Raw genomic sequence first — 22,312 nt, 5'->3', positions numbered from 1 at the left:
ATGCTGATTAGTCAATGAGTCAATTTTATATCTTCTGTGTCATCGTTCGTACTGCAACACCCGAAACCACAATCCAGTGGCCGCCACTGGGTCGGAACTGAGCAGAGACATTATTTGTGACGTGAAAGTTGCATTGAGTACATAACTAGTAAATATGGTGACTTATGAAATATTAAAATGAATAATGAATTTTAACAAAAGATGATATGAATTAGATATGGTCTGATATACGTTTTCCGAAATATATTGAATTATTGAATTTTAAATATATTGTTATTGAGAAATATATCAAACGTCTTGGTTCTTCTTTATTAAAAATTAAAATATTTTGTAACAGTTTCCATAATGTAATTTTATCTTCCTCAGACGTTGATATGTATGTTCATATTATAGTAGGTAATAGAAACATCATAATACAGGGTGGCCCAAAATTAGGTATACAGTCCCGTACTGTATTTTATATAATTTATTATTGTTATCAAACAGGTAGACCGAGTTTCTTTATTACTTGCTCTTAACGTCTTTTTACTTATAACTTAAGCCCGGAACAGTCCAAGCAAATAGATCCATAAACTAGAATGCTACACTTGATCAATGCAGGGGTGTACACTTACTTTTGGGCTACCCTGTATTAAATCACTTACATATTTTTTTTCAATTGTTGTCCATCGAATAATTTCAAATTTTAATATAACAATAAGATATAATTTACCGTTTTATTTACAAATTTTATGTTATGACTGTTTCTATTAATATATATAATCACTAATATTATCATTTTTCTTTTTCTTTTCTTCTTCTTATTCCCAAACATCTATTAAGTTCCCAAATATCCGTGAAATTTTATTTTTCAATTCTTTCTAACAAATTCTCCATCCAACTTCTTTATTAAAAACGTAAATTATATAATGGGCAACACTTGAAAAAACATGCAAATGAATTAATATTATGTTCTTTCTACGAATCACCTGCATTAATATGAACATGCGTATTAACGTCTAAGGAAGATAACGTTACATTATGCAAACTGTTTCGAAATCTTTTAATTTTTAATAAAGAAGTACATACTCTGGTCAGAATAATATTAATTATTTAAACTTTTTTTCTCATTATGCAAATTTATTAACACTACATTGAAGAAACCGAAGAAATAAACTATTGGTTATTTTCAAATGAGTAGATAAACGAGTATCATTAACTGCGGTTTGACATGATAATGATTTAGTTTTCCAAATTGCCAATTAGTAAGTTATACTGGGACCCGGTCATATCTCTCAACTAGGGATGGCCAAAATTTTCCGGAATCCGGATTCCGGAAATTTTGTTTTCCGGAATCGGAAAATTTACTTTCCGGAATTCGGAAAAATTCCGGAATTCGGAAAAATTCCGGATTTCGGAAAAATTCCGGATTTCGGAAAAAATCCGGAATTCGGAAAAAATCCGGAATTCGGAAAAATTCCGGAATTCGGAAAAAATCCGGAATTCGGAAAAATTCCGGAATTCAGAAAAATTCCGGAATTCGGAAAAATTCCGGATTTCGGAAAAATTCCGGATTTCGGAAAAAATCCGGAATTCGGAAAAAATCCGGAATTCGGAAAAATTCCGGAATTCGGAAAAATTCCGGAATTCGGAAAAATTCCGGAATTCAGAAAAATTCCGGATTTCGGAAAAAATCCGGAATTCGGAAAAATTCCGGAATCCAGAAAAATTCCGGAATTCGGAAAAATTCCGGATTTCGGAAAAATTCCGGAATTCGGAAAAATTCCGGATTTCGGAAAAAATCCGGAATTTAGAAAAAATCGGAATTTTTCCGAAATCCGGAATTTTTCCGATTTTACTTTCCGGATTCCGGAAAGTAAAAATTCTGGAATTGGCCATCCCTAGCTAGTAGCTGTTAAAAGAGAAACACAATAATGAATATATATACTGTATTAGTTTCTTGTAGTTGGGTATGTCTTTATCACTTACGTAGACAATTGCTACTGCAGTTATTTACTGTTTTATAAAGAAGGTCTTATTTTCACACACAAAAAAGTCGCCGGTATGTCTCAAACATTATCGCGTTCCCATTCTAATAACATTCTAATAACATTCGCTTATTGTCAACATACCTACAGTGAGCGCAGAAAGTGTTCGTACACCGTGCATACTTTATATTGAAAACAGCTAGCATGAGAACGGGAGGTGGAAAATATATATATAACCAGAATTAAGACTACACATTCATACATTTTATTTCTATATACAAGAGAAAGGCCAAACAAACACAATCACTGTTTTGTTCAGAAGAAAAGAGAGAATTCCTTTTTTGTAAACGCAAAATGTCACCGTACACTTATGCTTGAATTAGTGCTTATAAAGTATATTACCTTATTTGATATTTTGTGGGATTACCCTGTGCGTTAATGATTGTAGTCTTCGTGGCATTGATTTCACCTGTAGTAGTTCGTAGTTCTGTAGCTTCGGGACTGATTATGTCCCATTCTTCTTGAATAGCTTTTCTTAGGCCTTCTTTAGTAGAGACAGGGCCGGCGCGAGAGAGGGTCGAGCCGTGCCACCGCCCAGAGCGGCAAGTCTAATGGGCGGCAAAATTTGAAAAAGAAAAGAATACTATCAAAATATAATGCTTCGTAATAGGCTCACATGGAAAAATAAGATTGTGTTAACCTGAGAATGTAATTGAACTTACTTTACTCACATTCAAGAAAATACTCTCTCAGGAAATTCAGAGCATTCCTCCTCGTTTTCAATTATCAAACTACTAGCCACAGGTATCTCGTTCAATATTTCCCTTGCAGCAGTGTAGATAGGATTTTGAGCTAGAGTGCATAAGATTATCACGGTGTCTTTTTATATTTTTTTCTATTCAATAATGTTCTAACGCTCCGCTCCAAGTATGCAAAAGGTACACTCCCACTTGAGACAGGCCGTTCTAGCCTGTAGCATCCAGGGGCGGATCCAGGACGGACTTCTGGGGGGGCGGTGGGTTGTAATACTGCTACTTAGAGCTACTTTTAAGAGCGTCAAAAAATAAACTATATATTTTATTTATATATAAAATAAAAAAGTTTCCTCTTCTGGGGGGGGCGATCGCCCGATCGCCCCCCTGGATCCGCCCCTGGTAGCATCTAGAGACATTTAGGTTCTAATAGCGAGTTTTTGACCAGTTTACAAATTGTTCATTCCGAATATAGTAAATCGTACAGCGTATTATTTCTTGAGAAATGTCTCATTTTTTGTATAGCTAAAAAAAAAGTTTATGACTTTTTTTTCTGCGTCAGTTCAACGTTAGGCCATACTAAAGGAACATATTAGTAGTCTCACTTTAAAATCATAATCCACCACAAGGTGGGAGAGCCGAATTGATGCTCTGACTCAGTTATCAAATATAGGAAGTTTATGATGCCTTACTTCAAATAAGTAATGACAATAGAACCGATAGAATGGTCGTCCACGATGCTCTGTGTATAGCAAACCAGCTGAGTTACTTTTCTTTCCTTTACTCACTCGTTGTCTGATATGACTTTAAAGCATTGATTCTCATGTGTTGGATGCAGTAGGATTTCTTGAAAATATATCTGGGTACTTTGAGAGGAGCAGAAATTATGCAAAGTTTAAATCTTACTTAGTTGATACGATGGACTTGGCATCAGCATTAGATACGGGTGATCCACTGATACGTAATACAGTGCAAGCTCGAAGTCGAAAGAAGAGACTGTTTCAGTACGAGGCAGAGGATGAAGCTACTGAAAACAGCCACAAACAAGATACAAGATCGATTTTTATTACAAAGTTCTAGAAGTGATTGTGTTAGCTTTTAAGAGAAAGATTTGAGCAACTTAAACATCACAGCGAGTATTTCAATTTTCTTTGCGATATAAATAATCGTAAAGATATAGCCTACCACCTGATTTTTTTGTCTGAAAAGTGTACTAAACTTACCATTTTAACACACGAAGAATTGAAAGATATTAACCCCAGTGATTTGAAAGACAAACTGAAAGTGTTATCCACTATAATTAAGCCTGTGAAAGTTCCAAAAAAAAAAAAAAAAAAATATTAGGAACATGACTTTGCTCCCAATGTTAGTATTGCACGTAGAATTTTGTTAATCTTGCCTGTAACAGTGGCAAGTGGAGAAAGAAGTTTTTGGAAATTTAAGTTTATTAGAAACTATCTACACTCTTCTATGTCTGAAACACGCTTGAGTGGTCTAGCGACGATATCAATAGAACACAAATTGGCTAAAACATTGGACTACGTGATGTGATAAAGAAATTTGCTCATATCAAAGCAAGAAAAGTTTCTTTCAATTAAGGTATGTTAAATTTATGTATGTCTATTGTGTTTTAGTACATTATAAGGCTTAAGCTAATCACTTACATTTACCATAATATCTGATTTACTGTATTATCTTCTTGCTCCATACTCTGTTGAAAACGCCTTTTGATATAAAATAAGCCTAAAAATTAAAATTCTTAGTCATGATTAAAGTATATTTTTAAAATTTTATTTTCTGTATGCGCTGCTCTATATTACAGATATACAGCGAAATCGAGCATACTGAATATTGTGTCAGTATAGAGTCGTTTAAATATTACGTGAACATTCCAGAAAGGTAGTTCTTTTTTTTTTTTTTTTTTTTTACTTTTCCATTTTATACATGTTTTTAAATGACACTTGAACGTTATCTGTCAAAATAAGGTTTGCGGATTAAAGGGGCGGCATGTGAAAGCACCGCCCAAGGCGTCAAAATTGCTAGCGCCGGCCCTGAGTAGAGAAGCTGTGCCTTCTGATTGTTGTCTCCAGAACAGACCATAGATATTCTATGGGGTTCATATCTGGGGATTGGGGAGGTGTGCGAAGCTGTTTCAAGGTATTATAGAGTAGCCACAATCGAGTATTTTCCGCTGTATGTTTGGAGTCGTTGTCTTGCTGAACAATAAATTGTTTTCAAGAACCATCTTCTGCGCACTAGTATGGAAATTTTCCTTTAATATGTTAATATACACTTTGTGGATCATCACTCCATCGATAAGGTGGAGACGACCCACTCCTGAAGCACTCATACAAGCCCAGACGAGCACGGACCCTCCTCCGTGTCTTACTTTAGGGACGAGATTTTGAGGATTCATCTCTGTATTCACCTTGCGCCATACAATACGCCTCCCATTGGACTCGATAAAGTTAAATTTACTTTCGTCCGAAAATATGACCCTATTCCAGAAAGAAGCCTGATCCCTTATCTTTATACTCTTTTTCAAACTTTAGTCTCTTTATACGATTCGTCTTGTTCACCCAGAACATTTTCCTGGCTATCCGACCATGATACCTTGCAAATATTCCGCACTGTACTGGCTGATACTTTAACACCGCGTGTTTCCAGATCCGTTCCCAATTGCACAGCACTATTTTTTGGAACCTTTTTTCTTTCCCTAATAATGTAACGTTTATCTTGTTCACTCAACACTCTTGGTCTTCCAGTTTTTTTTTTTTTTTTTTTTTTTTCGCACAGTGATAGAAACATTATACATCGCAATTATTGTTTGTACTGTTGAACGAGGCCTGTCTGCAAGGTTTGCTATCTTTCTCAAAGACTTACCCTTCTTATGCAATTTAATAATTACTTTTCTTGTCTCCTCATTTGTTTCTGTTCGGTTGCTTCCCACTTTGACAGCCCACCGTGCAGTTTTTTCACTTCTATTCACAACTAAACTCATTCTGTTACTCGTCATGCTATACAAAGGTGTATACTCAGGTGAATACTAGTGAACCCCAGTTGTGGTATCTTTGTTTCGTATTCGTACGTCAGGTGTACGATCACTTTTTTGCGTCTACTCTATACACTTTCTACGGAATTTATTTACTTTCTGACCATTAAACTTGTCTTTGTGGTTCTTTATTGATATATTCATAAAGCTTAGTTTTCATTATTCATATTGTGTGTGTTATTACACTTCTTAAATTTTCTGTTTCTTTTTCGCAAACATTCTCGTTTCAATAGCATAGGTGTACGAACACTTTCTGCGCTCACTGTATGTACAGTAAATACAAATTTATAATTTTTTACTTTACGAAGTGTGCAATGTAATTGTTCAATAATTAACATAAGCAGGCATTCATTAATTTATATTAATATAATAATTAATAAAACTAATAAGCGGGTGATTGATGACTCAGTGGTAGAGTTTTCATCTATGGCATTCTAACCCAGGACATGTGGGTTTTCGATGGCTAATTTTGTGTTCGAAAATTTTCCCGGTGGAAGGCCTACCTTTCTTATATTTGTTCCATCATCACTCATTAACGAATTTAGTTTATCAAAACTCTATAGCCATATATTCATTCTGTCCGTCAGTGAAGCAAACAGTCTCAAGAACTATCTGATGGATTACCAATCAATTTTGGCCATGATGTACAGAGTCAATAGTTAAGAATCGAGTTCCCTGATGAATGTAATATTCAAACCGGAAGCGGTACAAATCAACCATTTCCGGTTTTAACGTTAATCATTATATAGTAAATATGGTAATAGATAGCGAGAAGCGGTTTCCAGTAATCGACATATATATAACATTCATGTAGATAGAATGTTACCCAATTTGTGCATCTGCTGAAAATAATGAGCTTAGGTATTTAGAGAGCATTTTCCGCTTTAGAAAATGTGTGCTTGGTAAAGAATGTAGAGAATTAGCTGAGTCAGGCATGTAGCTAGAATATGGTAATAGGAAGGGGAGGGGGTCTGTCACGAAATACTGTGGTTATTTAGCAGGGGCTCAATCATTCTAAACTATTTTATTGGCAACATATATTGGTTCGTTTAGCCAAGATTTCTAATGGGGGGATGATATGAAATACTGTGGTTACACACCAGAGCCTCGATCAATCTAAATATTTTACTGACAACATACCCATATTGATTGGTTAGGACAATAAAATGAGGATATATTAGTAAGTATTTTAATAAGAAGCTATGAAGAAATCTCGAGTAAAAGAATATAAAAAAGTATTGAAAAAGATATAGTTTTCCGAGGTCATTCGAACGGAGTCGAGAATTTTGCGTCTGGGAAATTTGCGCCCTACCTCAAGAACAGGGAAAATTGCGCCTGCAATGTACCTCCACCGGAAAGTTGAGCCCTGCGAAATAAAAGAACCTATTGGAGCTTACGCATTTGCTCGGAGGGGCTGACATTACAGCATAAACAATCCTCCCCCCACAACCATGCTATTTGTGATTTATTTTCATTGTGGCTATATAAGGGGAGAATAAACTTCAATATAAGCCAAAAGAACACAACGGATCAACGCAATCACTGCTTCTTCCAGAGATGATTTTGGGGGAACACTGGCCTCCCCAGAGCTCTCAGAGTGCCCCCTCGGAGGAGACCAAAATAATACGTCTATAATATAATAATAAATAGAATAGTACCAGCAGTGACCCCCCTCCGGAATACTAAGTGTGCCCCCCGGAAAATTTTTTTCTGAAAGAACGACTGAACGCAATTGTGTGTTTGAATTCCAGCAAGTAAACACACTGTACATAGTTTTCTTGATAATATTACTGAACTGATTTTACATTCACTTTACATTTTCTTTTCTATATTTTGTGTCCTGAAAAGCCAAACAACTCGCAAGGATTGTGAACAGAGATATCTGGGTAGAGCCAAACAGCCTTTTGTAGATTAAATTATACTCTTTGATTATATTAATAATTATATATCAGTCATTTATACTTTTTTGTAAATTTTGTAGTATAATGAAAAATTGTATTTGTATGGATTGCCCTTTAGTGAACTAAAATTGTACTTTTTTCATTTGTTCGGAATATTATAACGGATGGAGTAACTCACTGAGACGATGATAGGCAAGCCTAGTTCAAGTGTGAGTGGAAGTTACTTTACACAATACAAAAATAAGTTGAATTGTAGGGCGCTAACATCCCAGTGCAAATATGTAGCCGGCGCATTTTCCCCTCTTTTTGGGGTAGGGCGCAAACATCCCAGTGCAAATATATTGCGAGCGCATTTTTTCCTATTTTTGTGGTAGGGCGCAAATTTCCTGGGCGCAAAATTCTCTCATTCAAGGAAAATATAATGTCCGTGAAGTTGACAAGCCACTTATGTCAGACTCCATTTCGACTTTAAACGTCGCTAGTGCTACGTTAGTGTTCGATAGTGACGCAAATCGTTAGTACTTCACAGATAACGTGTGCTTTTTAAATAATGGATATAGGTCTTCTAACTGCATGCCAACACGCCCACTTCTAAGAATCATCTCAAAAATGAGGTTAACCGTTAGAGCAAGTAAGTGCTCATTAGTGCCATTAACATTAATGCCTCCATCGTACGGCCCTTTGAGTAATGATAATAGCACGCTCTTTGCTAGTCTCAATGCGTCCCTATATTCTCGCGAACATTCTGACGTGCTCAAGTTAGTTACTTTTTTTTTTTGCAACTATTGTTTATCTGTTATTGTTTATTGCTAGTCTGCAGAGTAGTCCTTACATTAATATGCCATTGTCCTTGATAATCATTGCGTATTTACAAGCAGTTTGTTATTACTGTTAGAAGATATCAAAAAACAACAGATAAAATCTACTACTTAACGGTTCACATTTTTCTTTTACAGTACATAAACGATTAATAATAATAATAATAATAATAATAATAATAATAATAATAATAATAATAATAATAATAATAATAATAATAATAATAAGACTATTCCAGCTAAAAAGTTATCAATTGCATCCCACTGGCAACAAGCGACGCATATTTTAACTTCACAAAAATTAGTTTCTCACGATTTTCTGGAAAACTACGTATGATAACATCTTCATTATGTCAAGTTGTTTATCTCAGGGTGATATATGTCTTACCTCTGGACAATATCACAGTAAAACAAATATTAAATATTAGGAGTACATCGTACTTTTGGACTACATCTCATTAACCATGGGAAGATTGAGTAGTGTATACTTTAGGATGTAAGTTTCAGCTTAACTTGCATCATACATTCTTAGGATTACAAAAAGGAAATTTGTTCGTTTGCGTTTGAACAAAATTCTTAGGATTACAAAAAGAAAAAATAATTTTTCCGAATTCCGGAATTTTTCCGAAATCCAGATTTTTTCCGAAATCCGGATTTTTTCCGAATTCCGGAATTTTTCCGAATTCCGGAATTTTTCCGAATTCCGGATTTTTTCCGAAATCCGGAATTTTTCCGAATTCCGGAATTTTTCCGAAATCCGGAATTTTTCCGAATTCCGGAATTTTTCCGAATTCCGGAATTTTTCCGAAATCCGGAATTTTTCCGAATTCCGGAATTTTTCCGAATTCCGGAATTTTTCCGAATTCCGGATTTTTTCTAAATTCCGGAATTTTTCCGAATTCCGGAATTTTTCTAAATTCCGGAATTTTTCCGAAATCCGGAATTTTTCCGAATTCCGGAATTTTTCCGAAATCCGGAATTTTTCCGAATTCCGGAATTTTTCCGAAATCCGGAATTTTTCCGAATTCCGGATTTTTTCCGAAATCCGGAATTTTTCCGAATTCCGGAATTTTCCGATTTTACTTTCCGGATTCCGGAAAGTAAAAATTCCGGAATTGGCCATCCCTACTCTCAACGGTCAGAACACCCAATTTCAAAACAGTCAAATTGACCGAAAATAGTCTACGGTTACAGCGCACACAAAAGCGGCCAGAACGCCCAAACGCAGAAGACAGTGCCACAAACATGTAGACGAACTTTACCAAATGAGTGTAACGTCACTCGATGAGCACAGCCACATACAACGAAGTTGGCACATATGCATTTCCGATGAGTCTACATTTATTTACGGCACCTGCTATAACATGAACTTAAGCTAGCCAACCTGCATGGAGAGAATTCAAACAATATTTACTTACAAAAATCTCGTTGGCTATGTATTGCATCATCGACATATCTTCCGAAAATTAACGCAGCAATACCCTAATTTGTGACATTGGAAAGCCAGCATCGTCTACAACGATTCGATTTGTGCATTGTGTAGGATATATCTAGGAACCTTGCAGCAGTAAAAAAGTATAAACTATGAAATAATTCATAGTTCATACGGCAGAAAGTGAACAAAACGATAACAAAAATAAAAAAAAAACTTGAATTGACTTTTACTGTTAGAACAAGAGCTGTTCTCCCATAACAACGATGTCAAATATATTTTTAAAACATAAGTGATATATTGAACTATCAACATTTTATCCCTAAAAGAGATACAAAAAGCGACTTGCTTCTTAAATCTTCAATATAAAGATATGCTTATGTTATGTCCTTATACAATTTGTAGTGTTGAAATTACTTGTGATCATAATTTCATTGACATTAATTTGGTATAAACCTAACATTTAAATAAAGTAGAATAATATCTTTCCCAGGGACGTCATTTCAGACTTTGCTTGGAGGGCGGGCAAGAGCACAACCGACGGAAAACTTTCACGTTTTGTACTAATATATTAGTGTTACAATCGACTAAAGTATATGTATTCCTCAAACTTTGGGGGGGGGCGATTTCACCCTCCTGCCTTCCCTAAATGATGCTCCTGATCTACCCGGAGTTCAATTTAGCAAAGGAGATAAAGTGTTTTCCCAGTTGACGAAAATTTATACCTGTATGTTAGAAATCCTTTTCCAGTCACTGTTTTCTTTACAAGTTTTGCTAAAAACACTTTCGGAAAATATAGGAAAATATATAGAATTATTAAGTCTTACACTTGTATCAACTCTTTGGGAAAATTAACAAAAATCATGCAAGCAAATGAAATACTAGTATTCGTTTTACGTAGATATCGGTATGTACTAAGTTTCGTGAACATGTGCAAAGGTTGAAGGGGAAGTATTTGATGAGTTACTCCAATAAGAGTGTACCAGTATATGCTCCTTTTATGGGTAATACTTTATTTTGTGCTTTTCTGTGTCAAATCTTTGAAATATTTCAATGTTTGAGTTTGGTAATCCTCTTTCTTTGAACGGGTTGCCATTTCGATATCTGGACAAAATTCATAACATCTCTATGCTATTTACTATCCACCCTGCTAGTACCAGAACAACAATTATCGAAAGTGCAAAATTGACAGATGTACAGGGAGTCGTTCGGGGAAAGACGCATCTTTCGCTCTCACTGCGTGACCTTGAATGCAATTGGTAGCATGATGCATCGATTGTGTGTGGAGGTGACTTGGGAAGAAAAGTTGGACTTTACATTCGCTGGTAAGTAAAACCTTATGTTTTTATTTGGTTAAAAGTAAAATTCAATCTCTTTAAAAGACCCAAAAATGAAATTAGGTATTAAGAACTTGCACAGAAATATATATCATATCGAAATGTATAGTAGTAATATGTAAATACATAAAATGTAGAAGGGTAATTTTTCTTTCTGCGCTAAGCTTTCTTGATTTCTATGTGTACTTTGCTCAGTAGACGGTAGTGGCATGTTCCCCCGACTGTTGGGAAAGATGCATCAAATTTCTCGGGGAAAGATGCCATCGATCTTCTTCGGGGAAAGATGCCTTTCTGATTATTTCCGAAGAAAGTGATATATATATATATATATATATATACATATATATATATATATATATATATATATATATATATATATATATATATATATATATATATATATATATATATGTGTGTGTGTGTGTGTGTGTGTGTGTGTGTTTAACCAAACATAAGATTTCAACAAATTAGTTGTCTGCTGTGTTTATCTTTTTGAGTTCTTTCTCTGTAGCATTGCATCAAAATTTAGCATCTGCGTCAGGGAATTGTGACGAAATGGGCTTCCAATTAAACTCAAGACCAGAAATAGTAATTGCTGCAAAAAGGTTCGAAATGAGTAAATCAGGTATTGTTATGAATCAGATATCAGTTTAAGTTAACTCTGACATATTTATGCATTGGTTGAAAACACTTCATTTCCAGAAAACCTCCTGGGCATGTGGTTTTCGTGTTGGAGGGCACTCGTTACATTGTTCTGATCCAGACATGCAGCAAACAGTGTCAGACAATGATGTAATATTATCGTCCCTTCCGAATTATATATTGGTTAGAACAACTTAACCACTTACAACCACAGGTCGTTTCTCATACTACTAAAGCACTTTTTTAAAACTACTGCATTGCGAAATTGGCAACATACTAATCCCAACACGAAAGTCACTCGGGCGCAGTTTCCTTCACTTTTGAGAGAAGCATGGGAGAAGGCAGCTATTACCAATAACGCTACAGCAGGATTTGCTGCTTGTGGGATATATCTATAGAATTCTGAAGCTGTATCCGATAAAGCTTAAACGATTTCAGACCTGATAATTCCTGAAGGGGTATCAATCATACATAATCCGTTTGCGGAATAGGAGATATCATTCCCAACAACAGAGATCTCGAGGAAATCAAATCAAACCGATTCCAAGCATATCTTTGGGAGTTCCAGTGCGTACTACATTATCCATAGGCCTACGCACACTTTACATTCTTGTAGACCTTCATCTGCAAGTAGTAGATCTTCAACTCCAACAAACATGGCTCTCTCTTCACGTTTGTTACCTGCCCCTACCTTCACTGATTCTCAGACAAACCGCAAACGACAAGTTAAAATTCTAACGTTCTCAGATAACAAGTAAACACCTAAGCATTGTAAGGAAAATAATACAAAAAAATCGCCTCGACCTCTAACTACAAAAGACATTACCTGTTCCCCTTGTGAAACTACAAGTAATGGAGATCAGTGTTCAAAAGAAATTACATCACGTCAACTTCAAGTACCTTCGGAAGATTACTGTGTTTTCTATGGGCGATGCTATTACAATCCTAATGGTCCTTTGGTTGAGTGGCAACAATGCATTGGATGCAAAGTATGGCTACATGAAACATGCACCAAACAACCAGACATTTGCGATGTTTGTTTCAAGAGTAAGAAAGCTGAAAAAAATGTAGTGTAGAATGTTTGTCCAAAAGTTTCAACGGATTATATATTATTATTATGGACATGAACAATAGACTCTAAAATAAACAAACATTATGTCATCTATGCTAATATATATGCTAGTATGTTTCATTTATAATTCTACATATTGAGGAGTGTAAGCGTACTTGTTCGGAACAAGTAAATTTGTAGTTTTAGTTCAGTAGATGTTTTCTGTCATGTAATCTCTTATTGTAATTTAATCTCACTTTGTATTTTATTTTTAAAAAAAAATAAAGGAAAATGCAGACATGCTTTAGTTTATTGTAAATAAGTGTTTGAATCATATATTTTTATATATAACATTTATTCCTTTCCTAATACGCGCGTTACACGATTCCAATTTCTGAGTCATCTTCCCCCCATTAATGAGGCATCTTTCCCCGCACAGTTGGGGGAAGATGGCAAATTGTAATGTTGTGTTTGTCCTCTTCCAGCGTATTGGCTATGGAATGTTTTGAAACGAAACTTTCTGTGCAGGTTACCAAAGGACCAACCTTCAAAGCTGTACCATTTTTTTTTTTTTTTTTGTACACAATTTTCAACCAGCTATGACCTTCTAAACATAAAATTAGGGCGTCTTCCCCCGAACCACGGGGTCTAAGGTCACTATTCAAGTTCTTGGATCAAGATAATATTAAGTGGATAGAAGTAATGCTATAAAAAAGTGCATTACAATCCATTATATGTGCATTACAAACATAGAATAATCCATTGCTCAGGAAACGTGTGATGAAGTTTGGGCAATAACATTAGTGATGAAAATGAAAAATGTCTAAGGTATTTTTTGCACTATATGTGTTGTGCGAAAAGTTTCTCTAACTTTTCTAACCAGGGTGCGAATCGTGCTGCCACGATTGGCCTAATCCTCGTTTCGTCTAGCCAATTATCTAACACTTTTATGACAGGTAAATGATAAGATTTGTGTCCGTCATTTTAGGCGAAAGAGGATCCTTGCTTGGCCTAATTCTCATTACGCCTAAATGGCGAACAATAAGAAAAATCGTGGAAATTCAACTAGGGGGAAATTATAAGAGAAAATTCCCTAGTACATAAAGAATTAAGAAATGCACAAGATATAGATCGACATTATATAAGCTATTTTCGAGGAGTTAGGATTACCAAAACTCCTTTATATATTTACTATGACCATGTATACATACGAATATATATATATATATATATATATATATATATATATATATATATATATATATATATATATATATATATATATATAACTTCTCCATCGATTCAAATGATTTACGTTATGGATTCCAAATCTTAAGAATAGATTTCATATCAGCTTCATTCTTCTATTGAAGCCAGAAGTAGTAAGAACTAGTACAACTTCCGGTTTCAAAATTGATTCCTAAATATTACAAATCGTAAGAGTTAACGAGAAATCGTTTTGGATGAGAATTCAGCTTCCGGTTAACAGGTTGCATGTCTCACATTATCACCCTATTGCTGCCGGAAGTTATACATATATTTTCGGTTTCAATATTGAATCTGCATAATTTGGAAACCTACAGTAATTTAACAATGTAAAAAGAAACTCACATGTAAGAGAATAAGATATAAATGTTTTCATAACTTTGCTTACTGTACCGAACACCAGTAAACCTTAGCCGATAGTTAGTAGACAACGTTCGCTTTCATCGTATGGAATTCAGAAGCCAATAACCCACGAGCCTACCACTTGTCATTATACGTCACTGTGGTTAATGTCTTACACTGGCATCAGAATGCCGTGACTGGACCATGAAAAACGAGTAGCATGGTGCGATGAGTCTCGATTTCAATCTCGTCACGTCGATAAATCACCAACCACCCTCGTAACAGATCCAGGTTGGGAACCATCTGTTTGGAGGAGCATTCCACTTCTTCCTGCTGAAAGAACCACCGAGACGCCCGGATTTCAATCTCATTGTACATCTCAGAGACTTATGCTATGGACATTCCCTATAGTATGTGAAACGAGTGGAAATTCAACTCAAAAATGTAATTTCAAAAGTAATAATAAGAACTGAAATATATTTTTCTTCTTTCTTTTATAATAACACATTGAGATCTTTGGATTGTGGAATTATCCAAAGAGCAATTTGCCAGTGGTGCGATTTGTCACAAATTACTCATTTCGATCACAGTTGTCCATTGCTAAGTTATGAGCAAATTTAATTATCTTTTACCATATCTAGCTCGGAATATTTACAAATTTCATACGAATTATAATTACTATAGAATCAGAATAGGATCAATTATAATGCATTAACAGTTAGTTTCAAAAGAACATTGAAACTGGAATGAAATCCTCTGAAAGATCAGCAAAACCTACAATAAAATAACTTTTGCATCCACATAAGAAGAAATACTCAAACTATATTATTTCCTTTAACATGCCGATTAGCAGTATCATTTGACAATATAAGATATTTGGAAACATACTGCAAACTAAAAGTTACTTTTGAACAGCACTCACCTTTAAACAAAATTAATAACAGGTGCAACTTGTTCTTCTCTCATCTCAAATATAGCCACTATACACTCTGGAAAGCGCAACACTTGTGGTATCGACATTTGAAGTACTTCGAGTACCGACATTTGTGATACTGGGATATTTGCGGTACATTTCAAAATAACTTTTTCTTCTTCAAACTGAAAGGATGTTTCGGATGTTCAGTCAGAGCATAGATATTTAGTATCAACTGCTGCAGAAAGACCAAGTTTTATCGCAATGGTGTAGCCATAAAGTTGTTCTAGGGGGAGGAATAATATGACGTTTTTAGGGGACTCGGGCTTTTTACATACTAAAAGCAGCCTAAAAATCTTCTTTCAGAATATGAAATCGCTATTAACTCAATATATTAAATACATGCATATAAACTTTTTTCGTGGCACCCAAGAACATGAAAACGCAAACATAATGATCAATTATACAGAAAAGTGAAAGAACAGCTACTAGGATAGGGTAAATGCGACAGTAGTCGACCGAATTTGACAACTGTCTACTTTGAAACTTTGGTAGTACTGACTGGTTTCATACAAAAGAAAAAAAGTACATGCATTTTATAGAGTGCAATGTTCTACAAAAATACAATGAATCAAACGTTGAGTAATTTTTTGTTGTTGTTTTAAATTCAAATTTTGTGAAAACTACTAAAACGTATGGTGCTCGACCACAGAAAATCAGTGGTCGACCTGTGTTTCAGTAGTCGACTACTAAAAATATGAGACAGTTATATGTCTAAAATATGAAATATATGCCTAAACATTTCACAATATATTAGAAAACTGTTTTGAACATTTTTCTTGTATGTTGTTCCTTCTAATAAACTAGTATAGTACAAAGAACTGTAATACTAATGTTAGTAATACGTTTGCTTACATCCTACTACAGTTCAACAGAAATTCTTCATCGCTGGAGTCTGTTCATAAAAGCATCGAGGACACTGCAATTCTTCATAAACTGTATGCAGTCGATGCTTCTAAATCAGGATAAAATGCTCGGTGTATTTTGGGAATGAATACCAAATGCATTTTTCCGAACATTGGTTACACGTAACACACTTTAGCGGGTTATTCAATTCAGTGTCTATGTACTGTTCACATTACATACACTCAACTTTTCCATTTGCAGCATCATCTCCAAGATGATTTATGCTTCTGCTTTTCTCCCAATTTGTTGGCACACTTTCGCACAGGTGTGTTACACTGAAAGAAGTCCCAATGCTATTTGTTAGGCCTATGTTATTTTGAATTACATTTTCGTCCTTGTCTTGCAAGTTCTCGACAAAACGTTTTGTACTGTCTTCAACTTAATTTGGTTACTTTTGTGTCGGTTCAAAGTAGACATTTCTTCCAAAGTAATTTTTAGATTTTCTCTTTTCCTTTGTTTCCGTAGATGTTCTTTTTCGCTCTTCTTTCTTTCTCTCCTGTAAGACTTTAGTTTTCTCTTTCTCTGAGTAGCACTTTATCCATTCAGAAGAAGACGCGGCGAAAGGAAGTTTCTCTAATCTTCTGTTGCTATTCTCCTCGCTGATGTTCCTTCGCCTGGCCATCACAAATGATCTTGAAAACAATCTGATGTAGGGCTAGTTTGAAGTGACAAGTCTGAGGAGTATTCGGAATTCGTGGAATGATAATGTGGGAGGAAATGGGAGTACCTTGGGAAAACACACGAACACGATGTTGTCTGCCACGAACTTACTTGACCTGAGATCAAACGCATAAGAGGTAAGCGTTCTAACTGAGCTACCATGCCCCCTTGGATTTGGATTTAATGAAAGAAAGTGTATAATGCCTACTATTGACGAAACTCTCCCAATCATGACCAAAATTAGTATGGTTATGGATTGCGATGAGTATATAGTACGCACGTTAAATATCATGGTGTTTGGGACTTTGGTTCAATTGTTATTGCTAATCAAATTTCTGTTTTAAGTTAGTGATATCAAGAAATTTCACTAAGACGCATTTGATTAAACTCAAATGATCTTGACGAAAGTTGGTAGGATCGTAAATATTGACAAGCTTGGTATGCATGGAAGCTCATATAAAATATTATGATGTACAGACTTTTTGTTCTTGAGTTAACTATCAATGTTAGGTTTGGAATCAGTGAAATCAAGAAATTTCATTAAAGCACGAAAGATGGAACTCATCCAACTTTTACCAAACTTGGCAAGGTGGTAGGTCCTGACGACCTTAGTAACTATAAAGGTAACCAAGAAAGATCTGTCGCTTTTTCACCCAACACCTTCAAACATCAACATGTAGCCTAAGACATACTTGGAAGATCAAAAATTGTCTCCATCAGCATCAAGGACCTACTGCTAACGTTTTGGAAGGCCATGCATTCCATCACGGTAGAACTTGGTGGGCCGTGAAGCGAAGAAGGTATCAAGTGCATTTTGCACCTCTACTAGGGATTTGAACTGGCGTCCTCTAAGCTAATTGTCCAAGGAATGGAACAGATGATAATCGGACAGAGCAATGTCCGGGGAGTATGGCGGATGCAATTGCGTTTCCCATCCAAAATGTAGAATGGTGTCCCGGGTCATCCTAGCCACGTGGGGCTTAGCGTTGTCCTGTAACAGGAGGACCTCTTTGCGATTCAGAAGTGCTGGCTCCAGAGTCTTGACTTTTCTTGAACACAGCTCAACTGCTGACAGTAGACAGTTGCATTGATGCTCTGACCAGCTGGTAGCAGTACTTTTTTTTCTCAAAACACTGTCCAGAAAATTTATACTTGAACTTAGTAAAATCAAGAAATTTCATTAAAACACGTTAAACTCATCCGATATTGGCCAGAGTTGATATGGTCATAGACTTTAACGAGTCTGGTACACGCTCAGCACGAAATATTGCGATACGCAGACCTTTCGTTCTCGGTTCTTGAGAGAAATAAATTAGAAATAATAATTCACACTGGTAAACAGTGTAAAATATATATTTTAGAAATTTACTAATAGTGATTATTAATGTGTTATCGACAATATGGCATTACTGCTGTATCGCCGGACCAATTTGAAAATCGAAAAAATGGAGCAAAATATACTGCATTCGGTTATATTTGGTTGGATTACATTTAGTTACGTTATATTATGTTATTAGGTGCGCAGTTTTACTATATGAATCCATAGTATAAGTAGTAGTATGAGTAGAGTAGCAGTAGTAGTAGTAGTAGTAGTAGTAGGAACGGGTTAGAAGCTCCGCAGGGGTTTGTTGGGTTCTATTCTCGACATGAAATCGGCAAATTAAAGATTTGCCCAAATTTTTCTGTACATTTTACAATCTATGGATCCGTATAGTAAAACAAGTGTACCTCTCCGCGAAATAGTCCAACGGTCTATTACAAAGAGTGCCGCTTACAGCATCGAAAACAACCAGCAAATTCAATCACTTTCTGAGCTTTTACTATTCCCCTTACCTGACTTTCAATCACTATTCCTCATAAACTTAAATACATTCTCCAATTGACCCCGTAAATTTCCTAAAATATCCCGGCGATACAGCAGTTAACCCGACAATACATTTTATAATGCAAAACAAGACTAACAAATTACCAAATAGAAGGATCCTATATGAACTGATCGTGATAGTATCAGACAACTATGTAATAAATTGATTTTTAACAATTGATTTTAACAAAATATGAAACATGAAGTGACTATATGTACTGATACTGATTCTAATGACTTCTCACTAACAAGGGAACCTTCCGAAAATGATAGTTGCAATGAAACATGTGACCTATACCAATTGAAAGACCTGTAACAGAGATGAGCATTCGCAAAAAATTAGCTGCCCATAGCAATAGGTTCAAGTAATATAAGGAGTGGAAGTTCGGGAAACAGCAAGGTTGGACAAGTGGGAAAAAGTGCAAATTTCGCAACAAAAAAAAAAAAAAAAAAAAGGAGCACGGCAAAATACAATGCTGACAAGTGATGTATAGAAAGAGACTTGCCACAATAGGGAACAAATGAAGGCCACCAGTGGGGTTAACAGTGTTGCCAACTGGAATAAAAATACACGTTTTGTAAAGAGCACTATATAAATCGAGTGCAATATTCAGTGTCAACCTGTCATGTAGAACATATGACGTGTATAATCAGTGGTACAATCTAACAAAAGAAATAGAAAAAACAGAAGTACGAAAAATACGGAAAAGACGGAGTTGGCCATAATGCGCCACATTTGACCACGAGCTGTACATATTAGAATGAACAAAAAGAGAAAGCACCAACTATGCAGGAAACCGACTTACCTAGAATCGAAAAGAAAAACGAGTTCCAAAGTTGGCAATACTGATAATGAAAATCCAGACAATTCTAATATAGTTAGGCCACTAGCTTCACAAAAAGAAAATTCCGGCAACAGGCATTAGCCTTCGCATCATTTGTGCATGCTCGTCAACATTGTGCGTGCAATTGTTCGATGAGACAATGGTCCAAGCAGAAGATACATTTGCAGTGACCACAGCGGAATACTGCCAATCCGTCACACATGGTACAATGATCGCCTGTGAATGTCTCGAAACAGTACTCTAGAGGTGTCGGAATCTTTGGTGGTCTTTTTATCACATATCCACACTTGTAGAAAGCATACATAATCAAAGGCTTGATTAAACATGCCGTAAAGTGGTAATGGGTTAAGTCTTGAAGTTTCAGAAAATTCTCGCGGGACCAAATGTTAAAGTGAGTATCTGATGACACAAGCTCTCTAACGCAGCGCTCAAAGTTCTTGTATGGTCTAAAAAAATAACATCAAGTGGTTGTATCAGACCCGTACAACCAGGAGAGATCAGCTCTACTTTGAAATTCGGATTGTACATGCTCGTAGAGCAAGTTGGTTTCTTTGTTCGCTGTCCAAGAATCAACAAGTAGCACAACATCAGTTAGGTTTCTTTCTGCCAAACTTGGTCAAAACACGTTGGCATAAAACACGCTTAAATCACTCTTCCGCATGTTTGCGGTTGTATTTGGGAAGGCCTTAATATTCGGAAGAGTTGACAAAAAGTCAAAATGGCCGCCAAAAATATCTGCTCGGTGACAAGAACAACGTGCATTTTTGGCGGCCATTTGGAAACCCGTGCTTCATATAGCAAATGTTTCTTATAGGCGGTGTTGCATCTATCCAAAGAAATATCATCCGCCCCCTGTTCGTATTTGAAATGTTGCGTTAACCCCTCGAGCCGTATGATGGGGGCCCTGGGGGACTTGCTTCTTACAAACTTTTCTTGGCCCTCGACATAAGTACATTCCTGTGCAATTGGATTTTCAACATCTCTTTTCGCTTCGCAGCAATTTGAGATCACAATGTTGGATGCCATGTTAAGACACAACATATATTTGTGGCGGCCAGTTTGAAAACCATGCTTCATATAGCAAATGTTTCCTATAGGTATTGTTGTACATTCTATGATCTATCGAAAGAAGTACCACTCGGTCCCTGTTGTCATTTGAAAGTTTGAAGTTGGCTTCTGGGGCCCTATGATGGGGATCCTGTGCGCCCTTGCCTCTTACAGACTTTTATCACCCCCTGACATTGGTACATTCCTGCACAACTGAATCCATTTCAATTTTGTTCGTTTCGCAAATCTTTCAGGTCACAAAGTTTGGTGAGACACCCTGTATATTCCCACATACGACCCAACCATGACATAATACACACTACAACTATTATCGGTTCTCGGCTCAACCCAACCATTTCATGTTCCCCGACTTGACATTGTCTCAATCACTCCAGCATTGATGCATTCCGAGTGATGCCTGTTGCCGGAATTTTCTTTTTGTGAAGCGAGTGGCCTAACTATATTAGAATTGTTTGGATTTTCATGACCAGTGTTGTCAACTTTGGAACACGTTTTTCTTTTCGACTCTAGGTACGTCGGTTTCCTGCATAGTTGGTGCTTTCTTGTTTTGTTCATTCTAATGTGTACAGCTCGTGATCAAATGTGGCGCATTATGGCCAACTCCGTCTTTTCCGTTCTTCTACTTCTGTACTTCTGTTTTTTTCTATTTTCTTTTGTTAGATTGTACCACTGATTATACACGTCATATGTTCTACATGACAGGTTGACACTGAATATTGCACTCGATTTATATAGTGCTCTTTACAAAACGTGTACTTTTCATTGCAATTGGCAACACTGTTAATCCCACTGGTGGCCTTCATTTGTTCCCTATTGTGGCAAGTCTCTTTCTATACATCACTTGTCAGCATTGTATTTTACCGTGTTCCCCCCCTTTTTTTTTACGGAATTTGCACTTTTTCCCCCTTGTCCAACCTTGCTGTTTCCCGAACTTCCACTCCTTATATTTCTTGAACCTATTGCTATGGGCAGCTAATATTTTGGGAATGAACATCTCTGTTACAGCTCTTTCAATTGGCATAGGTCACATCTTTCACTGCAACTATCATTTTCGGAAGGTTCCCTCGTAAGATCCCGCATTCATTTCTCTTATTTTCTATAACTAATTAAGTCAGTATCAAAAACAATTTGATTGTTTTCAAAAATAGGCAATTTAATACTAACATAATACTATTGAATGGGTTTTTTGTTCTAAAGATGTTTTATACGGTAGGACAAAAAACTAAGTATCTGACTAAAATCTCATCAAACGAGAATTCAAATTTTAAATAGGTGGGTCTTCGTTTTCGTATTAGTTTTTACTGCTACTAACTTCAGTAGAAGAATACTACTAAGATGAAATATATTTTTTTTTGTTTTGTTGTTTGCTGAAGTTCAGCGTTCCTTTTCAGTGTCGACCGAGTCTATTCAAGATGTGAACCTACATTTTAAAGTGG

This window comes from Thermobia domestica, chromosome 6 (genome assembly GCF_964235325.1).
Source record: "Thermobia domestica chromosome 6, izTheDome1.hap1.1, whole genome shotgun sequence".
Taxonomy (NCBI): Eukaryota; Metazoa; Arthropoda; class Insecta; order Zygentoma; family Lepismatidae; genus Thermobia; species Thermobia domestica.
This window is presented reverse-complemented; position numbering follows the sequence as displayed.